Genomic DNA, 12,422 nt, shown 5'->3' on the forward strand with positions numbered 1-12,422 from the left:
TTGCAGAACTGCCAACTGAGCAGATCGGCTTTTCAGCAGGGGAAAAAAAGGGAGGGAAGCCCTCAAGATGCTCTGAGCTTGCCTGCCGCTTGCCAAACCTCTCCGAATCCGGATTACGGAAGGTGAGGCAGGCTTGGAACGCAGGTGGGCTACCAGCCACAATGGCCGAATTCAGCGTCCACTCAGAAGTGGAGGGAGTGTTTTGGTGGCGCTTTTTGGGCCTCGCATTGGGGCATCTGGTCTATTTGTTTACTAGCGGGGAGTTCCCGGCACCACCAAGGAAACCCAAAAACATTGTGTTTTTTAATATGGATTGTGCCTTTTGTGAGTTTTGGGGCACAACCAACCCAGGACTCCTGCCTGACCCAGCCCCGAATCCATTTGTGCCTGTGTGCTAATGTCCAATTAAGGTTCACTGGTCCGCCATCTTGATTCAACATGGCGTCTGGTTTCCAAACACAGATGAAGACTACTTCCTCCACCTCAGGGACCCTCATGACACAGTGGGCGATGCGATCTTCGGAGGCCTCCATATCAGCAAGGGGTTCTAATGAAACCAACCCTTAATCCAGAATTGCGAGGACTGGGAGATTGTTCTGTTTCAGTGGAAAAGTCTCAGCTTTGCCCCAGCAGATCCAAGCAGGGTGGACAAAGACCTGCTCGGCTAGAGAGCTGCTGCCAGTCAGTGTAGGCCAGGGGTCAGCAAACTTTTTCCGCAGGGGGCCAGTCCACTCTCCCACAGACCTTGTGGGGGGCCAGACTAGATTTTGAAAAGAAAATATGAACGAATTCCTATGCTCCACAAATAACCCAGAGATGCATTTTAAATAAAAGCACACATTCTACTCGTGTAAAAACACGCTGATTTCCAGACCGTCCGTGGGCCAGATTTAGAAGGCAATTGGGCCAGATCCGGCCCCTGGGCCTTAGTTTGCCTACCCATGGTGTAGGCAATACTGTATTGAGCTTGATCGGCCAAGAGCCCAACTCAGAATTAAGGTAGTTTCCAGAGAAAATGGGCTGCCAACCTGCGGATCCTAATCTAACTTCCTGCTGTGTAAAGAGCTGGTGTGAATTGGTCGCATAAAAATATATAAATAAAACCAGTTGCAGCCTCCCACGGCCCCTTCTTTTATACTTTGACCAGCTTCTGGCTGGATGGAAAAGGCCTTTTCAAGCTATTTTTAAAGCCCAGAGCCTTCTGTTTCCATTCCTGATGGGAGGGCTGCCGGAGTATTTCAAGATTAGGGTGTGTTTGACTTCCACTCCCTGCTCCTTAAATAGGGGCTTCCCTCAAATCAACGCCCCCTCCAGCGGTTTAAAGCTGCGCCCTCTCTTTGTTGGGAAGGAGTTTTTTTTGGAGGGAGCCTTTGCCTGGGTGGCAAGGTCTGCTCTGCCCCACATGCCCTTTTCCTCTCATTCTCTCTCTCTCTCTCTCTCTCTCTCTCACACACACACACACACACACACACACACACACGAACGAAAAGGCTTTCCCTGCCACTCTCGGCCAATCAGCTGGCTATTATGGGCAGAAGAGCCAGCCAGTATGAGATCAGTTGGCAAACCCTACTGAGCTGTAGATAAGTGTAAACTTGCTGACAAGTGTGAATGATTGCGACCAGCTGGAATGTGTCCTTGAACTCTGATAAGTGTCTCTTGCTTGTCTAGATGACGAGAGCTGCTTGTGTGTAGCCTACTGTCAGAAAACTGAAAATCTGGACACAACAAAGTTGTTGGAGCTACACTTCTGACATGAGCTTTGATACGCCCGGATTTCCCTGGACGTTTCAGCGATTCCCGCCCGGACGCTGTTTATGGTTACAGAATCCCAGCTATGTTTGGGAAATTCTGGTCATATGGCAACCCTGCCTACTGTATGAAAAAGCCACAGAATTCACAAACAGAAAGGAGTGTGGCCCTTGAACTGAAAACACTTCCTCACCTTACCTTATCCTGTAAGAATCTACAAATCTTATGCCAGATCATTTGCTCATTGAGCCCAATATTGTCTGCTCTGACTGGCAGCAGCTCTTGCCAGCTACCTCAGGTTCTTTCTAACTGGAGATGCTGGGAATGAAATTTGAGGCAAAGCATATGTTCTATTCACTGAGCAATCGTCTCTTCCCCATATATACACAACTCTTTTCCGAGTATGGAGCAGCTATGCCTTCTTGTTGGACATTCTGCACTCCGTGTATGCTCAGGAGCAAATTCCTCTCTTACTACTGCTTGATGTGCATTTTAAACGTCTAGACTGCACTCATCTCACAAGGTCTGACATAGGCGTCAACCCCCTGGGGCCCTGGGTGTCCGAGCACCCACAAAATTCCCCATGAAAGGGCTGGGCACCCACAAATGTCCATGCCAGGGCCATGCACACTGCGTGGTACCCAAGGTGCGAGGGCACCCACGGACACACGGAGCTCAAAGGAGGGAGGGTGGGTGGGCAGGCAGGGAGCAGCCTCTGGCTTGCAGGCCAATCGAGGCCCGCAATATGTTGTTTCAAAACCCATATCCACCTTCCACACAGCTGGCATCGCTCTGATGGGGGCAACATCAGCTAATGGTTGGATCCTGTGCTACCTGCAGAATAGATGTACACAGCACACTGCTGTCTGAAAGCTGCTTTCCACCCAGCCCTGGACTGCTCTTCAAAACTCCCAGAGGTTTAAAAAACAGTGCTGGACCTTTTGCAAAAAGGCTTTCAAACAGGCCCATGCTGCTCTTTGACGTCCTGACGGTCGGGGCTACAAAGCGCAACCGCATCTGATGTCACAGTGAGGGAAAGGTGGGCAGGGAAGGACCTGGCCTCCAGGGCAGAAAAGTTCCCTGCCCCTGCTCTAGACTTGCTAAAGCAAAAGTTAAAAATCCCAACCCTTAAAGAAAAAAAATTAACATCCCACAAATCTCTTCCACCAAACTTCCTCCCTTCCTCCCTGCAGTTTTCATTTTGCCAGCCCCTCTCCTGAAGAAATGAGACACTTTTTCACACATTTGTGAGGCAAGGGACCCCAGTGAGAGATACTGGCTGAATCGTGACTCACTCCAGTGTCGCACATCACTCTGCTGTGCCTTTTTATGGTGAGACAGAAGCTGTATCCTACTTTCCCATTAAATACATATATATTCCACAAACACAGGAGGCTGCCTTATGCTGAGTCACACCATCCATTCATCAAGCTCAGTATCGTTGACACTGATCAACAGCATCACTCCAGATTTTCAGGAAGCAGGTATTTCACAGCCCTACCAGGAGATGCCATTTGACATTGGACCTTGGACCTTCTAGATGCAAAGGAGATGTTCTACACACCCACCCACCCCAAGCTAGGGCTTTGGAAAGGAGAGAATGTTGCAGGTTAGGAAGCATCACATTATTTGGGGTTGCAGGGACACATAAACTTTATTTTTCTATTTCAGCATGGTCGGGCAGCCATGCGCCAAATAAGCGACTGAACTTCAACTTCATTCATGGCCACGGAATAGATCAGATATCCTTTAAACTGGAAATCCAGAACTGAAATGATGCTGATAAGAACTCCACCTTTCTCTTTTTGAAAGCTGAAGACATATACTTGGGAAACTTCTTCAGCTCTAGGCAGTGGTGTAGCGTGGGTTGTCAGCACCCGGGGCAAGGCAAGTAATTTGTGCCCCCTAACCCGTGGATTTTAGCACTCGCACTCGAGTGCCCCCCCAGATGTTGCACCCGGTGCGGCCGGCCCCCCCTGCACCCCCTACGCTACGCCACTGGCTCTAGGGCCGCACCCAGTGATGGGCAACCTTCCAGGGGCCACATGCCACAGGTGGGTGGGGCCAAAGGCAAAAGTGGGCAGGTGTGAATTTTAGCTAGTCACATATTTGGGCATTATCAGAATGAGCAGACACACTCCAGCCAGGGGTAAACAATGAAGGTGTAGAACTGGGCTGGTGAGAGTCCAGAGGACCACATAGAGAAGCTTGGGGTCCGCATTTGTCCCACCGCCCGAGCCCTGACGTAACACAACCAGGTAAGAGATTGAACCACAATCCCATGTTTGCCTGGGTTGTTGGCATCTACCTCTCTTGCAAGACAAACCACTGGGGAGTTACAGCGCCTGCTGTGGCTCTAGAGACCGATATGGGAGAGACATGTTTTGTTGCAGTTGGGGCTGAGGAAGATGTTTGGTTGTGCTGCTGCAGCAGATTCACTATGGTGTTTCTTCTCTCTGCGCTCCTCCCAGCAGCCATTCCTCCTCTGGTCACTGTTTTGGATGCACAAACTGACTATTCATCTGTGGCGATCACACAGGGTTCCCGGACGTTTGACGGTCTATTGATCCCTGGTGCCACCACTGTGATTGCTTCCTCGCTGCCACCAACCTGTTTCTCTCGGGTACACACAGAGTCCAGACAGTTGTTAACATTAATCCCAATAAACAAGTTTATTTTATAAGCATTAACAAGTGTATGGTTTCAGATAATTTCTCTTGTCAGTTTCTTAATCTTAGTTTCTTTACCAGCCTATACCTTCCTAATAACTGCTAACTGATTATCCCAACTGTCTATCTGACTCCTATCACTTTTTCTCTCTCACACACACATCAAAACTTGACCAACCCATAGACTTATCCTCCCTCTTCCTTCTGCAACTCCCAACTGACTTCCACACAACTCCAACTCTAACTCTAGCTCCTCCCCTTGGGTTCCCACTGGCCAATCACTTCACACTCATTTAACCCTTTCCTTATGACCCACCTAGGAGGGCAAACGCCACGCCAACTTTCAAAGCCATTCCCACACAGCAAGGTTGATATAGCCAATCTTCATGCCACGTTTGCAGACATTTTTGTAGCGCAGAGTTGGGCTGCCAACAGGCCTGGTGCCTGAAGAATGTCCTTGGGGAGTCTGCTATCTTCCATTCTGCGAACATGACAGAGCCAGCGTAGACGTCCCTGAGACAGGATTGCAAACATGTTGGGAATGTGGGCTTGGGAGAGCACCACTTTGAGACTCTGTCCTGCCATTTCCTGGGTAGCACAGGAACTTTTAGGCTCCATCTGCACTTTAAAGCGACAGGGACACGGGTGGCACTGTGGGTTAAACCACAGAGCCTAGGGCTTGCCCATCAGAAGGTCGGCGGTTCGAATCCCCACGACAGGGTGAACTCCCGTTGCTCGGTCCCTGCTCCTGCCAACCTAGCAGTTCGAAAGCACGTCAAAGTGCAATTAGATAAATAGGTACCGCTCCGGCGGGAAGGTAAACGGCATTTCCGTGTGCTGCTCTGGTTCGCCAGAAGCGGCTTAGTCATGCTGGCCACATGATCCGGAAGCTGTACGCCGGCTCCCTCGGCCAATAAAGCGAGATGAGCGCCGCAACCCCAGAGTCGGTCACGACTGGACCTAATGGTCAGGGGTCCCTTTACCTTTACACTTTAAAGCAGCCACATACCACTTCAAACTGTCATGGTTTCCTCCAAAGCACCGTGGGAACTGTAGCTTCCCTGGGAAGCGGGACCCATTGCTACACGGCTCTGGAAATTGTAGCTCTGCGAGGTGTCGCCTAATGCCTTTCAGCACCCTTAACAAACTAGAGTTCCCAAGATTCTCTCTTCTTCTTTTTGTGGGGGAAGGAATACCTGACTGTTTATAAAGTGGTACAATGCTGCTTCAAATGTAATAAATAATAATAATAAATAATAATAATAATAATAATAATAATAATAATAATAATAATAATAATAATATCTTTATTGTCATTGCCCCCTCTCGGGGACAACGAAATTACTTGGCTGCTCCATCCACCCAGGTAGGGCACTCCACACAAAATCAAAACAACTATAAAAACACTAATTAAAACAATACAGTATAATACAGCAAGGAAGATTAGATGACTTTCAAAGTCCAGGCTTCCCATTCAGGGCCGAGATCGCTCTGGAGAAGAAGCTGTTCTTAAGACGGCTCGTTCTTGTCTTCATCGTCCTGTATCTCCGTCCCGACGGCAGGAGCTCGAAGAGACAGTGACCAGGATGCGATGGATCTTTTACTATGTCCAGTGCCTTCCTATGGCACCTTGTGGCATAAATCTGCTCTAAGGTGGAGAGTGGGCAGCCAACAATGCTCTCTGCTGCCTTAAGAACCCTGCACAACCCCATCCTGTCCTGGGTAGTACAGCTTCCGTACCACCCAGATGGTGCAGATGGTGCGCAAAAGTTGGCTGGATCCATCAGATTCCCCACCCACCCCCTCCAGGCTGGATCTCTCTCCATGCTTCGCCAAACAGCAGTTTCAGTCTTGGGTTGCAACCAGCTACCCCACCCACCATCAGGATTGGCACCCGTCCCATGGTGGCAGAGCAGAGGGCAGGGCAGCCCTCAAGCCCGCAGAACTGAGAGAGTGGTGAGCGCCTTTCTGAAAGGAGAGATATTTATTTCTTACCCCTGCTTTGCGGAGGGGCTGGACTAGATGACCCCCCTTGGGCCCCTTCCAAGCCTACAGCGCTATGCATATAAAAATAAATGTCCATTTGCCCTTGCTTTTTCTGGATCGTGCCACATAATCGCCACCTCCTGGCATCGCTCCATGTGGAGCAACAGATGTTTTGCTGAGCACATTTTGGCAGCCGGCCAAGAGCTGCTCGAATAAATATATTCTCTTGCTCTCCCGCTGCCCCCCCCCCGCCACAGTGCTTCTCTTCCAAACGATCAAGTTCAAACAGCTAATCGGAGCTTAGATAGGTCAGCAACACAAGAACACAGCATCTCCAGAACGTGTGTGTGCAGCTTCGCCTTCCAGAGTGCTGACCAGAGCTTTTCCAAAACATTGTGGCAAAATTATTATTTTATTTTTTTAAATGGAGTTTTGTGCCAGTCTTGCACTGCTAAAGGTGTAGGTTGACTGCAGCCTTCGGCAGCCTGACCTACAACTCCCATCTTCCCCAGCCAATTCAACCAGGTTGAATTTGACTCTGAATTGATTTTGGCATGAATTGGTTTTAGAATGTATTTCAATTAATTGACTGTGATTTTATGTAAATTGTGTTATTTTTATTGTTGTTAGCTGCTCTGAGCCCAGCTTCAAGCTGGGGAGGGTGGGATGTAAATAAATTATTATTAATTATTATTATTATTATTATTATTATTATTATTATTATTATTATTCCAAAACACCTGGAAGGGCACCCTTGGCCAAAGGTTGAGCCTTAAAGGGGTGGCTGACTCACAGTTCTCCAGAGGCTGCCAAAATGCAATCCCCGCCATCCCTGATCCCTGGCAGGGACCAGTGTCTAGTTCAACAACAGCTGGGGCAGGCACAGGTTTAGCAGTATCAGAAACTCAGATATATGAGCTAATAGCCAAATGGTGATTAGCACAGTGCAACCCTCCCAGGACATGGCGTGATTTGGATAGCCTCCTACACCAGAGGCATTGAGTGTCTATGGCCAATAACAGCAATTTCTCTCTCTTTCCCACGTGATAAACGCTTTAAAAAAAAAGATACGCTAAAATATGTCCAAACCGATGGGTGTTCCACGTAACAAAATGGTTAGCAGCTTTAGAGAGCTTCCACCATTGGGTGGCTTTGCAGGATTTGGGGAAGTAGCAATTAAAGGCATCGAGGCAAGCCAATGTGCCAAGGTATATTATATGTACCTGCTGTTGTCCCAAGTCATCCCCTGGCAAATCACAGAGAAATAACGAGTTATCATTATTCTGCCAAGAACTCATCAATACAAAAAAAGGAAATCCTTCCAATTATATTAATCACGCTCCTCAGCAGGGCAAAATAGATGCTTTGCATGCAGAGACGTTTTCCAGAATAAACATCTATCCATTTCACAAGGCTGCCTTTAACTCTACAATAGTCAACCTGGTGACCACCCCACCCACCCCCCGTTTTTGCTTAACTGCATTACATTCCTGATCGTTGGGCAGAGGTGGCTGGGGGCTGATGGGAGTTGGGAATCCATCAAGTTCTGGGGGAAACCTCTCTCTCAAAAAACACTAGAACCCAAACAGGGCCATCCAATGGAGCTTGAAGGTTGAGGACGAACAAAAGGAAGTGCTCAACAAACAGCTAAACTGTGGAACTCATTCCTGCAGGAGCCAGTGATGGCCAACACCATCGATAGCTTTAAAAGAGGATTGGACAAGTTCATGGAGGAGAAAGGCTATCAATGGGTACTAGCCATGATTGCTCTGCCTCCACGTTTGGAGGTAGTAACAAGACCTTCCAAGCGTCCCTATTTTCCAGGGACAGCCCTGGGTTTACAGAAACCATCATGGTTTCTGATTTGATCCCAGAATGTCCCGGTTTTCTTTAGGATGTCCCTATTTTCATCAGAAAAAGGTATGGAATTATGTGACCCCGAGCCAAGGAGATAAGCAACTATACAACCTTTAGAATACATCTAAAGGAAGCACTGCATATGTAAGGTTTTTTTTAATGTTTAATGTTTTATTATGTATTTATTATTTATTATAATTTGCTCTTTTTAATGTTTAATGTTTTATTATGTATTTATTATTTATTATAATTTGCTCCCCCAAAGATGTAGGGATGGCTGCCAACTTGGATGGCCCTATTGGGTTCCAGTATTATAACATACACAACCCCTAATCTGGCAGTGGTACAGTTAAGCGTTGCCACCTTTTAAAACGGTTTCTGCTTCTATGCCATACGTCCATATTTTCCTGGTTTTGACGGAAGTGATATATGGGGGAATTTCCAAAAGACAGCAGTTTGTCCTAGATCAGGAGTCAGCAAACTTTTGCAGCAGGGGGCCAGTCCACTGCTCCTCAGACCTGGGGGGGGAGGGGCTATATTTTGAAGGGGGGGGAATGAACGAATTCCTATGCCCCACAAATAACCCAGAGATGCATTTTAAATAAAAGGACACATTCTACTCATGTAAAAACACACTGATTCCCGGACCGTCCACGGGCTGGATTGAGAAGGCGACTGGGCCAGATCCAGCCCCTGGGCCTTAGTTTGCCTACCCATGTCCTAGGTCTTAGGCAAGTCAATTGAAAAATCATGGGGTGTTTGGGTTTTGTTTTTTTTAGGTTTTTGGGGTTTGTCTGAAAAAAAAATACTCTGCAACTTGTTTTCCAGGTTTCCCTAAGAAAAATGCCCCACAAATTTGGGGGTTCCCTAAAAAATATATATGGCAACCCTACTTTAAGAGCCCCCATCAGCAGATGATCCTGTGTTGTGAAAAGCTGCAATATGCTAGTTTGGGCTGCTGTTGCTGCTGCTCTGGAGGGTTTTGCTCTGGCAAAGTGGCAGTCCAAGGATCAGTCCAGGAAGAAGCGCACTCTGCCTCTTCTCTGCACCATTGAACAGACAGTCCGTTTCCCTTCCCTTAAACCTGACGGTTCGCATTTCTCAAAGCTCTTTTTGCTTTGATCCAACATATGCTGGCCATAAAAACTTGGACTGCATTATCTATCCAAAGAAAGGCAACCTTAAGTGATTAACGAGGCCACTCTTTAAATGAAGGTCACTCTTTGAGGCAGGCCGTAAACCTTCAGCTACAAGGAACAGGTTGTCTATAACCACAGAGGCTCAGAACCTGTTGATCTGGTAGAGATTAACAATTGATTACTACTTCATTAACCTGTCTTTTTAAAAACAAAAACAAGGCAACATAATTGCAGGAGCTTAGATCAATGTATATTGAAACACACACACACCTCTAGTAAATTACGTCACCAAAAGACAGGTCTAACACAAGGTTGTAAAGTTACTTGACAGTGTTTTAAAAGCAGTCACTGAGGTGTGGCATACAGTGGTGCCCTGCAAGACGAATGCCTCGCAAGACGGAAAACTCGCTAGACGAAAGAGTTTTCCGTTTTGGAGGTGCTTCGCAAAACGAATCTCCTATGGGCTTGCTTCGCAAGACAAAAATGTCTTGCGAGTTCCTGCGGGTTCCCCCCCCCCTTTTTCTAAGCCGCTAAGCCGCTTATCAGCTGATCCGATAAGCCGCTAAAAGCCGCTAATAGCGCTAATCCGCTAGACACAGAACGGATTCTTTTCGTCTTGCAAGGCACCACTGTATATCCATTCACAGCCATGAAAAGCAAATTGTTATCCAACCACCAACCAGAGGACCTCCTTTGTTTACTCCTAAGACAGCCTGCCCCAACATGGCAACCTCCAGAGGTTTCGGCCTACAACTCTCAAAAGCCCCACTGGGACTGAACCATGGGTTTGTTGTTGGCTTATGAACTCTGACTTGTTTTAACTATGGTTTGCAGTTATGTGTGAACCCCACCACCCCTTCCTTAACCATGGTTTGTTTGGAGCAGCCCAGATGCTCCCCAAATTACAAAGATGGCAAACAAGCCATGGTTTGTCGGACTGTCTGTGGGACAACTCATGGTTTGTTAAGCAAACCACAGGATAGCAGTGGCAGAAGCTGTTAGGCAGAGCTGGGGGCCTGCAGAGAAGAGACGGTTGAAATAAATGCACCAAAGCAGTATTCAAATGTCTGACGGGCTGTAACACAGAAGAGGGACTTGTTCTCCAATTCTGACTAAGCATCAGGAGAAGCTTCCCAATGGTACAAGCTATGTGACAGTGGAACAGCCTCAAGGAGGTGGAAGACTAGGTGAACTCAAGGTTACCAGAGCACTGGCCACTGAAGCCAGACTATCCCCATTCAGATTGGGGTGAGAGAGAGAGAGAGAATTCAGCTAGGTGTGTAGATCATGTGTTTAACTGAGGAACCCAACCATCTTGGCAGCAGTGCCTGGTGCCTATTAGGACTTGCAGGGTAGAAGGCAAGGAGGCCAACAGCAGGTGGCACCAGAGCCAATGACTAAGACCCAACAAGTTTTTTTTTGGGGGGGGGAGGCAGGGCCATCTTACCCATAGGCGCTAGGGGTGCGGGGCACCTGGGCACCGGGCTCTCAGGGGTGCCAGGCCAAGAGTCCGGGGCCCGAGAGTTGAGTCCGGGGAAGAGCCCGCCCGTCGGTTGGAGCGCCACAACAGGCTCTTCTGCTGCAGGCGGCTCTGTGTCGCGAGTTCGGGGGCGACCGAGCCAGTGAGACACTGAGGCGGCCCGCTGGCTGCGCCCTCCTGCACACCTGGGACAGGGCACCGGGGGGGGGGGCGGATGCTGGAGAGCCCTGGAGGGAGGCCAAGGTTGGTGGTGCAATGCACAGCCTGTCCTACTAGACCAGGCCCCCTATGATTCAGATAAACAACAATAGGACAGCGATCTTTAACAGATCTCCAAATATAACAATGGAAGGATATTGACCTTCATCCTTCAGACACCTGTAAAGACAGGTGAAACAACATCACCTTTCCTAGGATTGGGCGGTGGGCGGGGTGAATACGCAGGGAACCAACTCTGTATTGCCATCCATTTCCAATTTATTTTATGTTTTGCCCTACGAGAGCTTGATATATATTTAGCCCATTCAGTTTAAGGCTTGGCATATCATGTTACCAACCGAGAGACTGCTGAGCTAGTTTTCCACCCCCACCCGCCTCATTTAAATGTAAAGAGAAAACAGATCCCCTTTTGTCTTCTAAATCAGTTCAGCTTGCAATTTTCCCTCTCTCTCTTTTCTCGCCCTGCAGACCAAATCACTGGTTGTTTTATATTTTCCTGCCTGCCTGCCTGCTCAGTTTCTCACTCCCCCACCTCTGCCCTGGCAGTCTGGCATCCCAACTCCAGTATCTGTCTGCATCTGTCTGCAACCATTATCTGATCGGTGGGGGGCCCAGGAGCCAGGAAACTGACCTGCCTACCGGAGGCAGCTGCCCTGCTCTGGTGTCGCTGGGAGAACAGATTTGCTTTATTTTTCTGCTCGCCAGCAATAACGCCAGCCTGGGTTGCCAGAACCAGGAAAAGGAGGTGGCTGTTTCTGTTGTTCTTAGAAAGATGAGTTTGATACCTGGCAAAGCTGGTACATTAAGGACCCACCAACTTCAGCCTGTCCCTGTCTGCCTAGCAACCAGTTCACAGGGCACCTTCTGGACCCCTTCCTCTTCCTCCTGAATCTCAGTGTTGCCCCTGCAGAACTCAGGATGGAGACAAAACTATAATCCGTTGGCCCTGTGTTTCTGACTCTGCTTACCACTGAGTTCTGTGTACAGTGGTACCTCGGGTTAAGAACTTAATTCGTTCTGGAGGTCCGTTCTTAACCTGAAATTGTTCTTAACCTGAAATTGTTCTTAACCCGAGGTACCACTTTAGCTAATGGGGCCTCCCGCTGCAGCCGCCAGATTTCTGTTTTCATCCTGAAGCAAAGTTCTTAACCCGAGGTGCTATTTCTGGGTTAGCAGAGTCTGTAACCTGAAGCATCTGTAACCCAAGGTACCACTGTACTAACATGCACCCAGAGGTACCTCAGTTGTCAAACGACTCCATTGACAAATGTTTTGGAACTCGAACGCCATAAACCCAGAAGTAAATGTTTCCGTTTTCGA

General features: G+C 48.2%; 1 protein-coding gene and 1 long non-coding RNA gene across 4 annotated transcripts in view; one reads left to right on the forward strand and one right to left on the reverse strand.

Annotated features, from left to right (window-relative positions):
- The window catches only part of LOC310695551, a 197,695-nt gene that overhangs the window by 154,155 nt on the left and 31,118 nt on the right, over positions 1-12,422 (forward strand). The gene's annotated exons all lie outside the window — the stretch shown is intronic.
- The window catches only part of YPEL2 (yippee like 2), a 51,798-nt gene that overhangs the window by 25,949 nt on the left and 13,427 nt on the right, over positions 1-12,422 (reverse strand). Inside the window, exon 1 of one of the 3 annotated variants that reach the window (XM_083480172.1) lies at positions 562-785. The exons of the other annotated variants lie outside the window; for them this stretch is intronic. The gene's annotated coding sequence lies outside the window, so the exon portion shown is untranslated. Of the gene's footprint in view, positions 1-561; positions 786-12,422 lie in introns of those variants that run through there. 3 annotated transcript variants of the gene reach the window in all.

This window comes from Podarcis liolepis, assembly GCF_965112155.1.
Source record: "Podarcis liolepis genome assembly, chromosome: 16".
NCBI classification, from domain to species: Eukaryota; Metazoa; Chordata; class Lepidosauria; order Squamata; family Lacertidae; genus Podarcis; species Podarcis liolepis.